The sequence below is a fragment of the Talpa occidentalis genome, unplaced genomic scaffold (assembly GCF_014898055.3).
Source record: "Talpa occidentalis isolate TD23 unplaced genomic scaffold, MPIMG_talOcc4v2.1 talOcc4.8, whole genome shotgun sequence".
Classification (NCBI taxonomy): domain Eukaryota; kingdom Metazoa; phylum Chordata; class Mammalia; order Eulipotyphla; family Talpidae; genus Talpa; species Talpa occidentalis.
In genome coordinates this window covers 61,747,004-61,768,789 of record NW_023605194.1, presented here as the reverse complement: position 1 = coordinate 61,768,789, position 21,786 = coordinate 61,747,004, and the positions used below count along the sequence as shown (strand labels likewise).

Below are 21,786 nucleotides of genomic sequence, written 5' to 3'. Positions count from 1 at the left end.
TGCAGAGGCTGGGGACAGCTTCACAGTGCTGTGCTCAACCCACTGTGCCCCCAAGAGGCCCCCCTCCCTATTCTTTTTGACCTACTTCCCCTCACAACTGATACTGTATGATTATTCTATCAATAAAAAGGCCAGGATCTTGCTCTTCAGAAGCATCCTGCATTATGTAGACTGCTCCATGACTCCCATTTATCAGTGTGATGTCAATGCAACGGGAAAGCAACAGGAGATAGTGGTAACAATGGAAATGATCACAAGACTTGACAGAGGCAACAGTGTCCAGCAAGTTGTGGTGGTAAATCAATGATCCATCAGACCAAGGTAACTGATAAGCACATTTAGAATCACTAAAGACCTCTGAGACAGAGTTCCAACCATTATGGGGATGGGAGATATGAAAAGCAGAAAAGAAAACTTCTGTCAGACATCATATAGCCGTTAGCAGGGCTATTTTAAGTTTTAGAAGATTTTATTATAGAAGAAAAAAAATGCTTTGTACGGTCACACAAATAGGAAATGCTGTCAGATTTAAAATTTATGTCATCTAATCAAAAAAGATAAACTCATGCCATTTGCAGCAACATGGATGGAGCTGGAAGGGATCATGCTTAGCGAAATAAGCCAGAAAGAAAAAGAAAAGTACTGGATGGTCTCACTCATAGCAGGAATTTAGAAAACCTAAATAAGGGACCAGGTAAAAGACTAATTATAATAAAGCAAAAATCAATATCAACAAGGAGCTATAAACCAGAGCAGTTATAAACACTAGTGGGGGCGGAGGCAGGGGGGAAGGAGAGGAGGGATTAGGGTCAAAATAATGGGGGTAGGTGGGAATTGTATGGGGAATATAACCAAAATGAAAATGCATACATTGTGCAAAAATGAAAAACGATGTAATAATTATATAAAATAAAATATAAAAAAATAAAATTTATGTCATCTGATTCTGGAGTCCTCAATCTTTTTTAAAATTTCTTTCTTTTCCCATCTCTTCCTCCCTCCTTCCCTCTTTCTTTCTTTCTTTCTTTCTGACATATGCTCTATTTTAAGTCCTTGTAAATTTTTTCACAAAATAGGATTTCTCCCCTTAGTTGTGGTCATCTTAGTTCTCCCACTACCAAAGTACCCGTAATCCTCCACCTTAGTCCATTTTTTGTGCTCTCTCTCACCCCATTTTGTGCTCCCTCTCCCCATTTTCTCCCCTCCCTTCCTCTCCCCTCCTAGATGCTTCATTTCTATGGTCTGCTTTTAGGGATGAGTTTGATAGTTTGTCTGATCCTTTATTCAGTTTCTCTATATTCCACATGTAAGTGAAGCCATCTGCTATTCATCTTTCTCTTTCTGACTTATTTCACTTAGGATAATCCCTTCCAGCTCCATCCATGTTGCCACAAATGGCATGAGTTTATCTTTTTTGATCTTTGAGTAGTTGCTCCATTGTGTATATGTACCACATCTTGATTGACCCATCTGTTCTGGGGCATTTAGGTTGTTTCCATATCTTGGCTATTGTAACAGTGCTGTAATAAATATAGGAGTGCAAGTTTTTTTGTTTTTCAAATTAATGTTTTTGTGTCCTTTGGGTAGATACCTAGGAGTGGAATTTCTGGGTCATACCACAGGATCATTAATCTTTTAAGGAAATGCCACACTTCTTTCCATAGCAGCTGGACCAGTCTACATTCCCACCAACAATGTAAGAGTTCCTTTTCTCCCACACCCTCTCCAGCACTTATTGTTTCTATTTTTTTTTTTTGTCTTGTTTTTTGCTTTTTGTTAGCTTTGTCTTTTTTTGCTATGGGCCCTTTTTACAGATGTGAGGTGGTGTCTCATTGTGGTTTTGATTTGCCTTTCCTTGATGATAAGTGATGGTGAACTTCTTTTCATATGCTTGCTAGCCATTTGTATGTCTTCTTTGGAGAAGTGCCTATTTAGCTTCCCATTTTTTGATTAGGTTATTTGTGGGTTTTGTTGTTGAAGTATGAGATCTTGTATACCTCTGATATCTAGCAGGGCTTTTTCAAGAGCACACATGAGAAAAACTTTGAGTTCCATTAAATATATGTGAAGGTGTAGCTGCAAGATGGGCCACAGTGCGGGATCTCTATGACCAAGCAGACAGGATAAAGGAGGAGTCCTGGAGCCCTCAGTGGCTTTTCAGGCTTTTATTGGGATTTTACTGGGTACACAGCAGGCAGGGGTGTTGGGGGGCTAGGAGGCTGGTAGGCCTCCTAGCCCCCAGCAAGTCTTCCCTCTTTCTGGACTCTCCGGCGTTCTCTCGTGGCCTTGCTTTCTCTCTCACTCTGCTCTTCTACAGGTGTCCCCATGACGCCGCACTTATAAGCCCAGTCTCTTAGCCCAGGTGAATCCCACCTACATATGCCCACACCCTATTCCAGGGGCCCGCCATCAAGCATGCATTCAGGACCGCAATCCTAATAGTGGGAGGGCAGAAAAGCCTGTTACTTTACTTACCTTACAGAAGGGCTTTGCAAGAATTGAGAATACTTTGTTTTGAGGATCCAGCAAGATGGAGGTAAAGATGCTGAGCTTCCTCCATATGTTAATAGCTAAATTGCTGCAGAACAAAGTAACCTCTAAGAGGATAAAATGAATGTAGGGTAAGGAAAAATGTCAGGCTTTTCTGCCCTCCCACCATCAGGATAGATGATGGATCCTTGTGGTCCTGAATGCATGCTTGATGGCGGGCACCTGGAATAGGGCGTGGGCATAGGTAGATGGGATTCACCTGGGCTGAGACTGTGCTTTTAAGAGCGGCGTCACGGGGATGCCAGCAGAAGCCGAGAGAGAAGCAGCAAAAGCCAAGAAGCCGAGAACGAACAGAAGCCGAGAGAGAAACAGAGAACGCCAGAGAGCCCAGATAGAGTGAAGACTTGCTGGGGCCTGGGAGGCCTGCCAGCCTCCCGGCCCCCCAGCACCCCTGCCTGCTGTGTACCTGGTAATCCCAATAAAAGAACTGCAAAAAACCACTGAGGACACTGACTCCTCCTTTACCCGGTCTGCTGGATCCTAGAAAACCTGCACCGTATCTATTCCTGACTCTACAATGAAGAACTGCAGTATACATCAAGAACAATGGTTTGGTGGAAAGGGGTAGGAAAAACTTTAATTGAACTGTGTAGTTATACTGGGGCTATATAACTCAGTAGAGGGTGGGGTGACTGCTGTACGGAACATGGGGTACTCAGGGTCTTTTTTTTGCCTCCCACATCGTTAGCCTATACAGCTACTACCTGAGGCCTTGTTTTCCTCCCAGGTTTCATTACCCACATGTGATACTGTGTAATTGCAAAAGCATTGACACATGTACCCATAATTAGGGACACCTGGGCCTAAAAGCCAGAGAGCACCAGGTCTGCGCATATGTAAATATAGTCATCTGAGCTGAGAGGTAAAGGATAAAAACGCTCACAGAGGCTCAGATGCTGCCTGCTTGCCTCCCTGCCTGCTGGTCTATTTTGTGAGTCCAGTCCCCTGATTCAGCATTAAAGTAATGTTAGCGATACAAAAGGCTCCAAAATTCTCTTTTTGTCTGTTCGAATCAACAATGAACCTTCCTGGCCTGGGGTGTTGCACAACACTGCTGTATGGATCCCCCAACAGCTGTTTATTCAAGGACATACACCCATATTGGGGACTTTAGAGATCTGGCACTGCATCTGGATAAGGGTATGCACAGAACAGAGGCTGCACTATTAGAGAACTCTAGGAGCGGGAGTGCTGAATGGTGATTACTGGCTTGAGCTTGAAACATGCAATATAGAATAACTAGAGCCTGAACTTGCAGGGAGAGCCAGGTAGATCACCAAGGCTATCATCTGTAACCCAGGTCTGTGACACTGAAAACACCTGCTATCCCCCACCAATGGCCAAAACCAAGACAACTGAATGCTTTCACTAAGAAGAGTTTCAGTACCTGGATTTTAGCAACACATGCAAGGACCCTGGGGTAAGGCTCTGATCTGGAAAAGCAGAAACCAACTCCCATCTCATGCATGGCCTTGTCTCGATTGCAGTCCATTCCCGGCTCTGTGTCAAATGTTTAAACACAGCCTGGAGGCAGAGGCTTGCATAAGACTATAGAGATACTGTATTTTAATAGGTAGGATCAGGAAGTAGCACAACATAAACTCTTTAGTTTCTTGGACGTAGAAGACTTTTTTCCTATTTTTTTATTTGGACATTAATGAGATGTTGTAATGTACAATGGTGTTTGAAATTTTTATGAGAGTGATAAAATTCTAGAAATAAGGTATGTCTATTGTTTTCAAAAGATTAAAGAAACAACTGGGCTAAGTAAGCATTGATAAGATTGACGTCTATTTCTGCTAAATAAGATACATGAGGAGGGTGATAATATGTGAAAACCTTGTATACAATACCTGGAATTTAAGAAGATGTTCAGTAAATGTCAGTATGCATACACTTCCTCCCCTTTTAACTAGGAAGCTGCTTAAAATTTGGAGAAGGATAGTGATAGTGCATTTGCTAGATTTGGAAAGAACAGAGCTCTAAGCCAAAATATGCATTAGATTCACCTGTAGGCATCTTTTAAACTAGAAATGCCTCTGATAAGTCCAGGTCTTCTGAGTCAGGGTCTTTGGTTCTGAGACCAGATACTTTTTAAATTGTTCCTCACCTGATTTCAATTTGCAACTGAGTTTATGTACTACTCATGTAAAGTCTGGAGAAAGACAATGCATGCCAACTTTGACAAACTGTTCATTTTCTTTCCTATTTTGGGTTAATCAGTACATCTGTAGTGGCATGTAAATCATTAAGTGAGGTCAAGTAATGTCTCAAAATATGATTAAAATGTGCGAAATTATATTGTCTATATTATGATAGCTAAGATCTTCATATGATAACTACACTTCATGAAATCAAAGCCAAAGGATTTCTTGCCTTGAGGATGCATTATGGTCAAATGGAAAAAGTCCTAGGTTGGGATTTAGTCCTGGACTTAGCTCTCCTAATGGAGATGGTCACTTAATCTCTTCTATTTTCCAGCTGCTTAATGGAGACTCTAATACTTTTCTGTCCAGAGCTATTGCGAGTAATAAAGGAAATGAAGCATCTGTATTATAGAAGCTGACATATAGTACGCAGACAATAAATGTTAGTTCTTCTTACTTGCCCTTATCCCCTCTTCTTAGATAGTTATTTTTCAAAACAAGTGCTTCAGCACTCCTGTTCACTGTCTGATGGGAGAGATGAATAACAAACTAATCATACTGACACTCATTCAACTACTGTTTTGTTAAGTGTCACAAATGTAAATTGCATCTTATGAGGGTCCCTAACAAGATTTTCTGACCTAATTTACGTAGCATTTTATCCTTCTATTTTAGCTATAATTTTTTTTCACATTGTTGTATTGAAATATTTTCTCTAATATTAATGCAGGAAAACATTGTTGGGAAAAGAAATCCCTTATCCATAAGCATAAATGAACGGAGCTACAATAATTTGCCTGTGGGTTATATTATGCATATCTATGTTACTATTATGGATAAATGTATACTCTAATGCTGAAATTTTTCAAGGCTCTTTTTATGGATATTAATAATGAATTTAGATTTTTAATTTTATTTAAGCTGTTAAATTTAAAGACAAGAAGACTGGTTCTCATTATGGTCTAACTTGGCTGAAGTGACAATGAAGAAACATCCAGAGTCAGTTCTATTTGGCAACACTAAAAGGAGAAATCTCTTCTACCATGTTTTTAAAAACAACTTTCAATTAAGTTTCTTTTGGGATTATGGTCTGTCCTAGTTACACACTTCAGAAAACTAAGATTTATAACAGAAGAGCCCTAGTGTCTTAATACAATTAGGCAGAGCTATAATCTGTTCATTGTTTCCCATTGTGTAAAGTTCAGTGTTCCTTTTCCAGTGGCATGAAGAGGGCCTCTCAACATCTTTCAGCATTGGCAATCAAGTTTTGCTAGGTGGGAAAAATATTCAGTTAAATTTATAAGACCCTGTAGGGTAAATAATTGTCAGGCTTTTCTGTCCTCCCGCCATTAGGATTGATGATGGATCCTTGCGGTCCTGAATGCATGCCTGGTGGTGGGCACCTGGAGTAGGGTGTGGGCATATGTAGGTGGGTACACCTGGCCTGAGACTGGGCTTATAAGGGTAGCATCACGGGGACGCCAGCAGAGTGAAAGAGAGGCAGACACCACAAGAGAACGCCAGAGAGCCCAGAAAGAGTGAAGACTTGCCAGGGGCTAGGAGGCCTGCCAGCCTCCTGGCCCCACCAGCAACCCTGCCTGCCATGTATCTGGTAAATGCAATAAAAGCCTGTAAGGATTTACAGGCTTTACTGAGGGCTCCAAGACTCCTCCTTCACCCGTCTGCTCGGATCATAGAGATCCTGCACTGTGCCCTCCTGCCGCTACAGACCCTCTTTGACTTTTCACTTATAACTGACTTAGTCCTTCAGGCCATTTATACTACAAGATATCAAGAACAAATAACTTCACTGAATAGTGTAGGTTACATACTGAAAGATTGTGCCTAGATTACCAGTGGAGTATTAGAAGAATAAATAATGGCATGTGGAAATCACTTAAATTTATCAACCTGTGTTGTATATGTGAAATGAAAGGACATTTAATTTTATTTATATTATGTACACATAAGATAAATATCAAAGTGAACCTCTGAGACAGCATCATAAAAATTAGCACATTCAAAGCACTTAAATTCTCAAAGCATTGCTAAATCATTAAATCTTTTAGATATGTTCTCAACTAAGTATGATTATCCTCATTTTACGGCTAGTGTTATGGACATCGAAGAGCAACGTCCATTTTTGTTAATAAACGTTGCATCAAATATGTGCATAGTAAAAAAAAAAAGGTGATACATTTGTTCTTTCCTTATTATAGAAAGTCTGTTTGTAATAAAAAGGAATTCTGTACATGGGGCAATAGATTTATGCACAATGAATTCATAATGATTTCCCAGATGTTCATATTTAACTAGCAACCATTATGAAAGGAACAAGGCTTTCAAAGGTTATCTTCCTGATTAGCAGCTTTCACCATTCCTAGCTGAGTGATTTTTATAGTCTGTCAGGGAAATTAACCATGTAGCCTCCAGATCATAGCTATCATAATCTAGAGAGACTACAGTTTCACAGTTGCAATCATATTTTGAGATGCAAAGCCACCATTAGTTTATTTCACTTTAATGATTTATGTACTGGCATAGATATATTGATTGACTTACCCAAAACATGAAGGAAAATGAATGGTTTGTCAAAGTTGGCGGGTAGTTTTCAATATGAAAGTATGGCCACCATAAGAAGTGAAACAGGACCACAAAAGCACTCCCAAGATTTCATGTCCCATAGTAATTTTTACATAATGCCATTGAGTGTGCCAGTGTGTCAAATTTCATTTTCTAAGAAAAGCATCTCTTTGAAACAAACTAACCCAGTAGTAAAGAAAGAAATTCTAAATCAGAAAAATACCATCCAAATTTATTGACAGACTAAAAATTATGGGGATTTCTAAACAGGCCCAACAATGCAATAGTACTCTGAATGCATGTGCCTCTTAAGCTCAAGTGGCTTATTATAATCAGACTAAATTCTCACCATGTAAATCCATTATAGTTTATGACTGAACTGCATGAGAATTATAACTAAGAGAGCCTTACCAAATCAAAATAAAATTTAATTATATGTTCACATTATAATCTAGAAAACAGACTTCACTTTAAAGTCAGCTTCATCTCTTTGTTCTGAGTAGAAAATAAAGGACCATGTTTTCTCTCAGTTGTTACATACTTGCCAAGACATAAGAATCTTCTATATACTTCTAATGGTCTACACTTAGATAGCTCTTAACCTAGCCATCTTTTCTTTTGTATCTTCTAACCCTCTTATTAGTTTTCTAGGGGGTTGTGTTTTAGTTTGCTGGGGCCACAAGAGCAAAATATCAAAGACTGGAAGACTTAAACATCATAGGTGTATTTTTTCACAGTTTTGGAGATGATGAGTCCTAATCAAGGTGTGGGTAAATTCTCCTGAGGCCTCTCTCCCTTGTTTGCAGGCAGCCACCTTCTTGCTGTGGCCACATAGGGTCTTTCCTCTGTGCAGTGCTCCCTGCTATGTCTGTGTGTGCAGATTTCCTCTTCTAATAAAGATACCAGTCAGATTGGTATAGGGCCCACTTTAAGGGTCTCATTATTTTACCTTAAATCTTTAAAGCCCCTGTTTCTACAGTTACATTTTGAGGTACTGGGAGTTAGAGCTTCTTTAGATGAATTGGCGGGGGAGAGACACAATGGTGCAGAGGGAGACACAACTCAGTCTATAACACCTTGTATATATTGCTCTCTCTCGCCATCATTCCCTTTTTTCTTGTCTCCTCATTTTTTTCTTCAGCATTTATCGATCGCCTCCTTATATGCCAGTTCCTGAACTAAACGCAATAATGCATGAGTAAATCAGTCCTTTTCTCCAAGGATCTAAGGAAAAAAGCAAGGATATAGTGAATTACATTAAAGAAGCACAATGTTCTGACCAGGATGCACAATGCTATACTATGAAAAACACAGGGCAAAACCACTGAAGCCAGCCTTGGGGAATAAGGAAACCCGTAGCTATAGAAGCAGACTTCTAGCCAAGCATTAAATGACTGGTAGCAACCAGCCAACACAAGAATTCTGAGAGTATGTTCCATGAAGAAGAAGCATACAAAAGAACTCATAGGTGGGAAAGACACAGCACAATTAGACCTTGCAAATAATTCGGTGGAGTTTGAGTGAACCATTGTGAAGGTTGAGACCCGGGTAGTAATGATGAAGAAACACTAGATCAGTATGTATACTGATCTATGGTAAATTATAAATTTACTGAGGTATAATAATATTAAGTTTTTCTGGGAAAAATAAGTCATATTAAAATCAAAGAAATGAAAAACTTGGAAATAATATTTGCAATTCATACTGGAAAGTGCTCATTTCCTTTATATATAAAAACTTCTAATTAGTATGAAAGGTTAGTAGTCTAGTAGAAAAGTGGGCAGAAGAATAGAGAGTTGGAAGAAAAAGAAATCCATGTGGCTGTTAAACATATTAAAAAGAAAAAAAATAGAAATTGGCATGTCAGCACAATGCTGCAGTTGGGGGACTGGGTGCTGATAAATGAGACACATGAATTAGCTTTCTCAGGAGAGAAATGGAGGAGCCACAGAACACTAAGGATGAATTCAACAAGATCTGAGACCATGGAAAACTTGCCTGATCTCTACACTATTTTCCAAAAAGAGGTTGTTATGGTGACAGACTATGGATTTTGTCAAAATCCCAGGCTGTCAGAAGCAAGGTGTAGTCCATCAGATTTTCATGTCATCCTCTTTCGTGAAGTAACCCTCTGAGATAGTAGATGTTATACATATTTTGGGTGGAGCTTATTGGCCAAGAGATGAAAAATGGTAGGATAAAAGCTGTCAACCAAGGGACTGGGAAAAACGTCAACCCTAACAACATTATCATTGACCAAGAAGAGAGACAGAGGTGGTCCTTCCACTGGACAGAAGATCATCTTTAAGGCTGCAGGAAGTGTGGCTATAAAGGATTGTTTCATGTGACCAGGTAGAACCACATACTCCCTGATACCTGATGAGGACAAGGAAGAGGTAAAGTCATAAGACTTTGAGAAGCCTGACCCCATGAGGAATTCTTCTAGAAAAAGAAAAGGAAAAGAAGAAAGAGAAACACAGATACAGAGAATCATCTCCTTCTTACAGCTGATAATTTGAGAGTGATAGAAGCAAGGGGGCAAGGTACACATCAACAAACAGCAAGGTGGTAGCAAAGAAGAAGCACACAAAGTGAGAGTGGGAAAAGTGGATGATATGGTTAAGAGAAGGACCAGGAGCCCTGCACCTTGAAGCCCTTTCCTTGAAAGACTTGATAGGAAGACTATGGCCTCCAATCCCACTGACCTCTTTTCCAAGGGAGATGGCTTCTGCTCATGCAGCTGGCAGGTTTGGGAGTTAGGTGTCAAAGACATCTGCCTGAATGAATTATTTCTTGACCCCTGCAGCTGAACCATTCATTCATTCATCCAACATCTTCATTTAACAAGAGGTCCTTTTGCCCTCTTGTCAGCCACTGCCAGAGCCACATTCCTGCACAGGAGTCCAGGCTACAGCCACAGTTACTTCTGTGGTGGTAAGTCTGGGTGTAGGTGGAGAACACAGTGATCAGCCCCTCCCTGTAGTTCTGCCCTGAACTGATTGATGAGTGATCTCTGCCACATCCAACATGATGGCAGAGGGAGGCTGGCAATATGAGGGGGCATGGTAAGAAGTGGTGTTCACTTTATCCATTTCCCTTAACATGATTCTGTTACATTATAGCCAGTGGTCAGAGCCAGAAAACCATTGTTTGCGGTGACATTCTGCCTGACAATGCAAACCAAAGTCATTGCTTTATTTTGTATTTAAAAGAAAAAAATACATACACACAAAATGAGATTATAAGATATTTGTTTACCTTTGGTATTAGCAAATATTTAAATATTCAATAATTATGTAAAAGTTAAAAGAGAGTGAGTCCTACATTTCAGGTGGTTGTGTCAAATGTTATGATCTCAACAGGGGAAATTTGACAATATCCCTTAAAATTCTAAGTGCACGTTCTCAGAGATTTATTTTCTAAGAAATATGCACACATGTACAATAGTGTTTATACAAGTTTTTATTGCAGCACAACTAGTAATAGCAAAAGTTTAACATCCAATTATAGATGATATGCATTAAGTATTTTGATGGAGGTCTAATGGTATATGTGACATATTCTGAAATTAATAAAATATAAGCAGTATGGACAGATAAATTAGATAAATGATAAAGTAATTATTAAAATATTATTTATAGAATCTAACTAGTGGATGCGTGAGTGTTTACTGGAAAATTCAACTTGTATATGTTTGAAAACTTTTAAAATAAAGTGTTGAGGAAAGAAGACTGTGAATAGTTTTAAAGTCTATCCATAGGGGAATGATTTATTTAAACATGGTGCATCCATAACATAAAGCACTACAGTTGTTTAAAAAAAAATAAAATGGATGTTTATGTGCAATAAGAATGGCTCTACAAGATCTGTTATGAGGTAAGATAGGAAAGATGTGAAAGACTATATATGTATACCACCATTGTGTGTAATATCTCTTAAAATGATGTGCAAAATATTGGGGAAAATAAAGCCTCCGGTAGGGGAACTTCATCTGGGAGATGGGTTGAAAGGTTAATCTATCCTTTTTTTAACAATTTATTTATTTACGCATATAAGAGCTGGGGTACAGGCCAGAGATGTGTGTGTGTTGGGGGGAGGGGTTGAAAGGATTCACCAGAGACAGAGTGGGGAACAGAACAGGCAGACTGACTGAAACACACTGCTGAGGGGAACAGCAGGCTAGGCAGGAGAAGTCTCCTGCACCATGTGGGTAGCTCTCTGGCTGTCCAGGGATTGAACTCGTGCTGTAGAGGCAGCAGATTGTTTCATAGTGCTGTGCCACCAGGGAGGCCTCGGAAAATCTGTTCTTTCAAACATTGTTTTTTTTTTTTTTTTTTAGTTTTGAATCATGTGCTATCTACTCAAAAATAGATTTTGAAAAATTATGGTTATTCAGCCCGATACCTTTGATGTCTTATTTTATGTAATTCACCACTATTCATAAAAGGCATTATTATTATCACCATTTGCAGATGACATAAAGAGAGGTTCTAAGAAGCTCAGTAATTTCCAAGGCCACACAACTAGTAAATGTAAAACCTATTTGAGACATAGGTGTATCTAATTCCAAAACCTTTGCCCTGCCAAGTAGTGAGAGAGACACTGCATAGAGCAGAAGAGACAGACTGAGCAAAGCGCATATACATAGGAAGGGGAAGCTCTCACAGGAGATCTGAGGTTGGAGAACAGAATGGATTATGGGCAGTAGTGGGAGAGATTGAAGAGATTGCAAAGGAAATGTAGATGCCACATTCAGACATGTGTGCTATCTTACAGACACTTAGGATCCATGGATGATGTTAAATAAAGATTAGGTACTTTTTGATCATGTGTGATGAAGGATAGAGAAGAGTAAAAAATGGTGGCCTGATGGGGAGATTTTGTTATCCATGCTGTTTTCTGAGCATTGGGTAACTAATGGAATAAGAAATGTTTTGTGAACTATAGAGTATCATTATAAATTGCCATTTATATGCACATATGAAGAAGTGCTAATCAGTACAAAAATATTCATTTAGGCACAGGTCTGAAGGCCAACCCTTTTGGAAGTGCTTCCGATGCAAGGGAACTGTACTAGAACAAGCAGGGGTTGAAGCCAGACAGCCAAATTCTGCCATCCTGAAGTGTGTCAAAATCCATCTGGTTAAGAACAGCCAAAAGTCACAGTCTTTGTACTCACTGATAGCTGTTTGAATTTTATTGAGGAAAATGATAACGTTCTGGTTGCTGGATTTGGTCTCAAAAGCCATGCTATGCTGTTGGTGACATTCCTGAAGTCACTTTAAGGTTGTCAGAGTAACCAGTGTCTCTCTTCTGACTTTATAGGCAAGAAGGAAAGGCCAAGATCCTAAGTTTTGATGGTGAAAACACAGTAGCAATACATATTCACATTCCAGAAGTAAAAGAGAATATAATAATAGCTAATAAAAACAGCACTATTAAGAAATTATTATGTACCAGAATTTTCCAACTTCTTTATTACAATATTATAACTATTGTAAAATAGTAATTATTATAAACAGCCGCTTAGTGTTAAATATTGTAATTAAATAAGATTTACAAAGAATAATTATATATGCTATTTAGTAACAGAATTTCCCTTGTTGTTTTACACTGTTTTCATGAATGCTATACTCACTTGAATTCCCTTAAATACAGTATCAGTGGTTTACATTCAAGAATAATTTTGCATTATTTATAAAAGTAAAAAATTAAAAGTAATCTAAACATCCTAAATATAAATTTTATTAAATCACTCTACATTTATATTACCAAATATCATGCAGGCATTAAAAATTATGATTTGAAAGAATTTTTAATGGGAAATGAAAAAAAGAAGTGTATCTGGAGCTGACTGTCAGTTTGTCAAGGATATTATTGATTTACAGGTTGCTAGATCCAACCATCAATCCTCCGTCTTCATTGTACTTGACCTACCTGCAGTACATGAGTATAGGTTACTATCACTCTCCCCTTGAAATAATGATTGCACTCACTGACTTCTTGGGCACCACTCCCTCTTTTATCCTTCTAACTCTCTTAGAATCCCACTCTCATTCTCTCTCAGCTTCTCTAGACCTCAAATGTTGGAATGTCCCAGGACTCAATCCAATGTACTCTTGCCTTCTCCACCTATACTCATGTCCTCTAGTTTCATGATGCGCAAAAATTGTGCATCTTTATTCAGCGTGGGCCTTCCCCCTGAACTCCTGCCTACTTAGGAACTCCACCTGCTTGTCTAATAAACACATCTAACTTGACATGCCCAAGATAAAGCTTCCAATTTCTACCTTTACCAAAGATGTCCTTTCTGCAATTTTCCCCATCTCAGAAAATGACATTTCTGACACATTTTACTCAGGTCCAAAACTATGACATTATCCTTGACTCTCCTCATTCACACCTCTCATATTGGTCACTCAATAAGTAAAGGAGCCACTGTAATCACATATGGCCTATGTGTCTCTGAGAAGTGATTCTCCGAGGAAGAGAAGGTCTGAGTGTCTCAGTGCAACTGCCAGAGGCCAGGAACCCTCTGGTGGCTGGCCCAGTAAGGAGAGGAGGTAATGTTCCACTAAATCCACATTTTAGAACAGATTTTTCTCTCATTCTAATCCATACTCATATCTCACATTACCATTCAAAATCTCAAGTGTTTTTCATTTGTAAAATAGTCACAATGATTGTATATACCTCACTGCATTCTCAACTAGCAGAGTGGCTGGATGGGTCAAAATTGGGAAAGTATTTGTTGAATGATAAATAAAGTAAGAGAGACTGAAAGAGAAAGTTTCTTTTTAATGTGTTTTTCCTAAGTGTATGTAAAGTCCTAATTAATACAGTGCTTGGCACATAGCACACCTTTAATAAATATTAAGTATTGCTTATCAGTTATTTACTTTCATATTGGGTGATGCAAATACATCTTTAATAGAAATATTGCTGTAAGTTAATCATTACTGAGTGAAACATTTTAGGCCTAGGAGAGTTTGGCAAAATTACCGAAGCTACTTGTGATGTGAGTCAGTGGAAATATCCATTGACATTAAATTATTTCTTGCTAGTTTGAATAATTGAAAAAGTTTAAAGAACTTCTTTTATCTTTTTCTGTGTTATTTTCTTGTACGTTTATAGCAGAATGGTTAAGATTAACTGCCAAATGTTTTTGTTTTTGTTTTAAATTTTTAAATGTGGTGTCCTCTCTACTGTTACACCATACAGTTACATACTATCCCAAGTGAGTGCTCAATTTATATACAAACCATGCTATTCTATTGGGGAAAATATAGTCCTCCATCTAAAAGTCTGACATAAATTTGACATACTTTCATGAAATGTGAAATGGTTGAGACTTCCAATCCTAAATTATTCTCTAAATGTTCATTTATATTAAAAGCCTCAGTAGGCACATGTACTCCAAATGTTAATATCCTAGGGGATTACTTATAATGGCCATTTGGACATAGCTAGAAAGGAACAATGAAAAATTTATCAGCATTGGAATGAAGCTTGATAAGTCATCTTGGCAGAAATAGTCCTAAATTGTTCTAGGCAGATGGGCATCACTCTTGTTGTTTTCAAAGACATTTGAGAAAGGAAGACTATATGGCCAATTGATAATCTTATTTAGTATTTAATAATCATATCTGTGAGGAAATGCTTCCTTATAAATATTACTATTTAAGCCTTCCCTCCCCCCCCCTTTTTAATGGGGTCTTGGTAGACAACAGCTCACCTGCCTGATCAGTTTTCACATTTATTTTTGAGCTGTCCCCTAATCTTTATTTTTTTTTTTTAGCCTAAACAGTTTTTAAACATGTAACTTAACCATTTTTTGTGGCATGTTTTTAAAAAAGACAATCAAATGTTTCATTCTGACAGTGGAACGGAGATTAGAACTGTCCTTTTTCTTTCTATACCTCTGCCCTCCCTTTCTCACTCTCTCTTACGTTTTGCCTGCCATTCATTTTATCATTCAACCACTCTGCTAGTTGAGAATGCAGTGAGAAACAAGATATATATGGTCCATTTTCTTACAGAGTTCACAGACAACTGCAGTTCTGTTTCTCATTTTGGATAACGGGCAATTATCGCCTGTCTTCATTTGCCAATGTCAGCAACCATTTGGTCACAAAATCGTGATTATACTAATAGACGAGAAAAGAACGGGCCCATCTAGGTGCTTATTAATGTCAACATTGAACTTCAGAGTTCTGCATTTGTTCAGTGTCGCTTCATTTGAGACCAAATAAGCACCACAGAGAATTAATTCAGTTTAAGGATTCAAGAGGAGAATTCCATAGGGTCAGTCTTGGAAAGAATTTAAAAACCAACCCCCCACCAAAAAAAAAAAAAAATAGTATCTTGCCAAAGGAAAAACATTTATTCTGAAACTATTGAATCATGGGACTGAGAAAAAAGGTAGATGAAGGTGATAATAAATCAGTAAATCTGCAGTTATATTTAGGGAGTAAGTTGAGTGGGAATATTTGACATTATCGGTGCCCAATGTTTGTTTAAATTTCTGCATAGTTTTCTTCTGTATAAACAATATCTCAAATGGACATTCCTAAATGGGGTAGAATATTGGAAAAATGATAGAAGGAAATTATGGGTAACAGGCCTCCACCAGAGACAGAGTTCCCAGAACTGTCTTTTTATTTTTTTTTTAACTTTTTGATATCTATATTTAGATGTGATGAGTTTAAGTTGTTCACTCAAGAGTATGATCATTGAGGTTTTTTTTTATTTTATTTTTATATTCCCCATACAATTGCAACCCCCTTATTTTGACCCCAATCCCTCCTTTTCCCGCCCCCCCCCCTTATAGTGTGTCTCTGGTTTGTAGTTGTTTGTTGATTTTGATTTTTTCTTTCTTATAGTTATTCTTTTTCCTGGTCCCTTATTTAGGTTTTCTAGATTCCTGCTATGAGTGAAACCATCCAGTATTTTTCTTTTTCTTTCTGGCTTATTTTGCTGAGCATGATCCCTTCTAGCTCCATCCACGTTGCTGCAATCTGCATGTGTTTATCTTTTTTGATTGCTGAGTAATATTCCATTGTGTATATGTACCACATCTTCTTGATCCAGTCATCTATTTTTGGGCATTTGGGTTGTTTCCAAAGCTTAGCTATTGTAAATTGTGCTGCTATAAACATAGGGGTGCAGGTGCCCTTTGGAATTAATGTTTCTGTGTCCTTTGGGTAAATACCTAGGAGTGGAATTGCTGGATCATATGGAAGCTCTATCTTTAGTAGGTTGAGGAATCTCCACACAACTTTCCATAGTGGTTGGACCAGTTTGCACCAGCAGTGCAGGAGAGTTCCTTTTTCTCCATATCCTCACAAACATTTGTTGTTGTTAGTTTTTTTAATATGTGCCATTCTCACTGGTGTAAGATGGTATCTCATTGTAGTTTTGATTTGCATTTCCCTGATTGCAAGTGATGTTGAATATTTTTTCATGTGCCTGTTGGCCATTTGCATTTCCTCTTTGGAGAAGTTTCTTTTTAGCTTCTCTGCCAATTTTTTGACTGGATTATTTTCTTTGTGTTTTTACTGAGATAACATTGGTTAGAATACTGTATATGATTCAGAGGTACAGGATCACACCCCTTCAGGTGTAGGTTACCATACCACACCCACCACCAAAGCACCCTTGTCCATTGGGTCCCGCCACACTTTGCTCTCCACCCTCCCTCTCCCCAAAATCCCAACACACACCCACCACCACCACTACCCCGAACAATGCACAAACTACTCATGGACAAACACTAGTAAAAGTCATTAGGATAGGATTATATCAAATAATAATGCTCTATAACAGCAGCATCAATTATCCTAGCCAATTTCCCTGGGCACTTACTATGTGTCAAAATCTCTACAAATACATTGTATACATTATTTTATGTAATCATCACATCATGTCCATATGCCAGATAACTATTATGTCCCCAGTTTTGCAGATGGAGGAATAAAGGCAGATAAGTGATATAATATTCATTAGATTACACAATTTGTAAGTGGTGGAATAATTCAGACAAAGGTCAATCTATCTGCATAGAATACAATCTAAAACACAAGTGTGTGATTCCTTCCTAGGGCCCTGTTTAATTTAAGAACACTCACTCAGGAACCCTCAATTTCAAGTTGTTCATCAATTGGAATTTGCTATTGTCCCTAAGTCTAATGGATATGCAGCTGGCAACTGAAGACAGGATAAGAGACTTAATAATAAGTCTTCAAAATAGTGCTCACTTATAGTATAGAGACCATTCAAGATTAAAATTCAGATTTTCAAAGAATGGTGATTCATTTTGCAGCTGCAACTGCTATCCATTAACTGATTAACTCCTCTTACTATTGACTGTTTACCCTATTTTAAGGTTGCAGAAATATCCAGTTAATCCCACAGTTATCAGTTGTAGAGACATTAGATTTACATATAATCACAGCTCAAAATCATACTTATAGTTGTAATAAGTGGTTACATTCTTTTATCAGTGGATTTAGTTTTCTAGTGGCCAATAATTTGAACTCTCAATGTGTGCTGCATTGAAATTAAATATTCATTATGATCTTTTGAAGTTTACATTGGAAAGTACTTCAAAAACTATCAGTACATCAAATTATAATGTATTGCTTCTCTTTTAAAAAATCTGATAGTGGTAATCCTTTGTGAATTTTGCTCTTTGCAATTCTTTCATCAGTGCAGATGTTAGCAACTCACGTGGGACAGCTAAAAAATGCCTTCTCATAAAAGCTGTAAAGAAAGTCAGTCATAAATCATACACTTTAAACATGGAGAGAACATCTTGCTGGTACGATTTCTCAAGAACAGATGACTATAAAATGAAAGGTTTAATACTTCCATTAACATAGCACTTTCTTTATTGATTTGTTTGTGCTAATTGACCCCTCTTTTATGGATATTATTTAGGCCTTTTTGGTTCTATTTTTCCATAGATTTTTTTTTAATTACCAGAAAAATTATTCAAAGAAAGTTATTGTACTCACTCTGTGTGTGTGTGTGTGTGTGTGTGTGTGTGTGTTCATCTCCTTGGGGCAGGTAGGCCCTCAAACTGCATTCACATTTAATTGGATTTCATATTTTATCTCATAGTACTTGGACTTGACTGATGGTTAACAGTAAACATGTATAATTATTCTTTCATGCAACTTGGCCATTGGCAATGATTTTCATAGCAGTAATTTAACTGCTGAGGCTGCAAGTCAAGATTCATCAGTTTTATTAGGATGCCGAACCTTAAAAGCTTATGGTTGATGATATTATTAACTCTCCCTGCATTTCCTCTGTAGTAAAGGAAAAAAATGGGAAGTACAGCACTTTTAATATAGTCTACGTGTGGGTGGCTATAAAATACATGGGTGAAAACTGTCAGAGCTCAGTAAGTGACTCACCCCATTATCTCAACTCTACCACTGTGATTGTCAAACTCTTTGGTTGCTTCACAATGCTTTAGTCTTTCATTTTACTAAAACAATTTATAGAATTGTTTCGTTTGTTGATTTTAGTTTTTGTTTTCAGTATTCCCCTTTTTGGTTCTTAGGCATATTTTTACATCATTTTTATGCAACTTTTTGTATGGAAATGTTCAAAGTTACAGAAAATCTGAAAAATAGCTCAGTGAAATATCCATCAGCTCTTAAATGGTTTCAGATTTAACTCTCTTCCAACATACATTGTATAGATTTTATTTATTGTTTACTTTTGTGTGTTTGTTTTTCCTCCATCATTTGAAAGTAAACTGATAAGTTATGGCTATCATGATAATTTTTTAAATTTAAAATTCAGAATCCAATTAAAATTCACTTTTTGCATTAGGTTGTAATATCTCTTTAGCATTAAGATGAAGATTAAAATTCAGCCAAAATTTTCTTCCCACTGCCCCTTGCAGCCACTACTTTTTTGTTGTTTGTGGATTTGAATTTTTTGAAGAGTTCAGGCCAATAGAATGTTTGATGATCTGGATTTGTTTCATTGTTTTACTTATATTCAGGTTAAACCGGTGGTTCTCAAATTTTGGTATGACTCAGAATCGTCAGGAAGGCTTGTTAAACCTAGATTGCTTGGCCCACTGTAGAGTTCCTGATTCAGTAGTTGTAGCTTGGAGCCCAGTTATTTGCATTTCTAACAAATTCCCAGTGATGCTGATTCTGTTGAGCAAGAATTTGAGAACCTCTGGGTTCAGCATTTTTGACAGAGATGATGTGCACTTCTTATTGCTTCGCATCAAAGGACACATGGAGACAACTTGTTCTATTGATGATAAATCTGATCATCTGGTTAAGATGGTGATTAGTAGATCTTTTCATTATAAAGTTTATTTTTCACTCTTGTAATTCGCAAGTTCTTTATGGACTGATACTCTGAAGTAATCTACAGGGAGAAAATGTGTCTTTAGCAACCTGATTTTAGCTTCCGGTGATGATTCTTGCTGAGTCAACTGTCATTATTCTGTTCTTCTTTAAGTGTTTTTCTTTTGTTCTTTCTTCTACCCTCTCTCTCTTCCTCCTTCCTTGATCCCTTTCTTTTTCCTTCCCTCCCCTCTCACCGTTATCACCCCCCACATAACTACACATGGACTTTTTCTCAGTCTCTCTGCACTTTTTTCCCATCTCTCTCTTTTGCTCTCCTTCCTTCCCATATTTCCTTTCCAAGTCTCATGGATTGAGTTTTTAAAAATTCAATATATTGCAATTTATTACCATTGTTATTTTGGAGACTCAGATTTTCCAAGATTTATTCTGTGTCAGCCCCCTCCTGTGTCCTATTGAGATCATGCGAATCAGGGGTCCTTCTCCATGCACTTACAACTGCAAGACACAGCATAGACTCAGAATGCAACAACAGGCTTTATTTACATGGGTTGGGAGAGACGAGATAAAGGAGTTTCTAATCTAAGGTCATGGGTGACCATCTGTCCTACCTCCAATAGTGTTCACAGTGTCCAGAGTCCAAACCAAAATCTGCTCATGAATGATGGCATTGTCTCTCCGACGAGAGCCTGGAGCTGGTGGCACAGTGATAAGCAGTGGACCAGGACCCAATTTATCATGGCAGCTGGAGGTAATCACAGGTGGCACTGCTGAGGTGATGCCATAGCAGCCAGCAGCAGCAGTCCGGAGACTAGGCTGGACAGCATGAGTGGTGCTGGAGTAGGCAAGTTAGTCAGGTGGTAGTGCTGGAGGGTCAGCAGCAGTGGACAGCTCTTAGAAGTGGCCACACTTAAGCCAGCAGCACCTGTCAGCAGGCAGTGATGTGAAGGATCAGGCACCAGTGTGTACCTCCAGGAGGCACCGGGCACAGGCAAACAGAGCTGGTCAAAGGTGATGTCAGGGCACAGGCCAGCGGCACACACCTCTTGGTGGTACCAGGCACAAGTAAGCAGCAGACAGCTCATAGAAGTACTGGGCACAGAGCAACAGTGCTGGTCCACAGATGATATTGAGAATTAAGCAGCAATGTACAGCTCTAGGCAGCATGATGGTTACGCCAGAACAAAAGCCACCATCAGAAGCGACAACATGAAGGTCTGAATGCTAGAATCCAAAGTCTTGGAGATCTGAAGACAGGAACTTCCTGTCTTCCTGAGACAGTGTCTTAATGAATCAGTCTCAGGCAAGTGTGCCAAGTGTGTTTTCAAAAACATGCCATTTTCAAAACCAAAGCCTGACTGATATGCGAAAATCCAGCCTGTGCTGGGTTGGCCATCAAACTTAGCTTGTACCACATGTGGGGGTGGGTGCAGGGGGAACAGAGGAGCCAGGCATGCTCCACTGCACCACCAAACCAGGAGCTATGTAGTGCCTCTTACACTTTTGACATGATGCCATAACTGTTAGACACTTCCTTGTTGTCCAGCAGAAGGTGTTCAAATCTCACTTTGCACCTTTTCTCCTGAAGATCTGGAATCAGTTATTTCTTTTGGTGCACTGGTTCCTTTTAATAGTAGGATATATTACTTAGAAGTCAATATATATGTACATATGTCAATATATATGTACATATTTTTGAACATATATTTGTTCCAATACCTACAAAATGGATTGAGAATTACAATAGTAATACTTCAACCAGAAATAATAAAGCTAAGAAAATATGATTTTGTTGTAATTTTTTTACCTTAGGATTTACTAGAATATATACAGTATTTGTGCTATAATTCTTTTCCAAATCACGTCCAGATCAAATTTTTGCTCTTGACCAAGACTTTTTTCTTACCTGAATGACCTCAAAAACACTATTTCATAACTCGACTAAAAGTTTCTTCCAAAATTTTAGCTGGTTGGCTCCAAAAATATTTTTATGGTATAGTCAGAGACCAGGTGCTGTTATGTCTCTTTCTCCTCACACCTTTCCTTTGGACAGGTGTTTGTTCTCTCTCAGAACTTTCATTGGTTTAAGCCATCATTTTGTTATATAAGATATTTTGCATGACATTTCTGCTTTGTCCTAGTTTTTATTCTTCCTGTTCCTGGTTTTA

The 21,786-nt window shown here is 38.2% G+C and overlaps 1 protein-coding gene and 1 pseudogene across 2 annotated transcripts in view; both read left to right on the top strand.

Moving 5' to 3' along the window:
- RNLS (renalase, FAD dependent amine oxidase) overlaps positions 1 to 21,786 on the top strand; it is a 289,771-nt gene that overhangs the window by 69,781 nt on the left and 198,204 nt on the right. The window lies entirely within an intron of this gene.
- On the top strand, positions 9,219 to 9,927 carry LOC119233860 (zinc finger CCHC domain-containing protein 17-like; annotated as a pseudogene).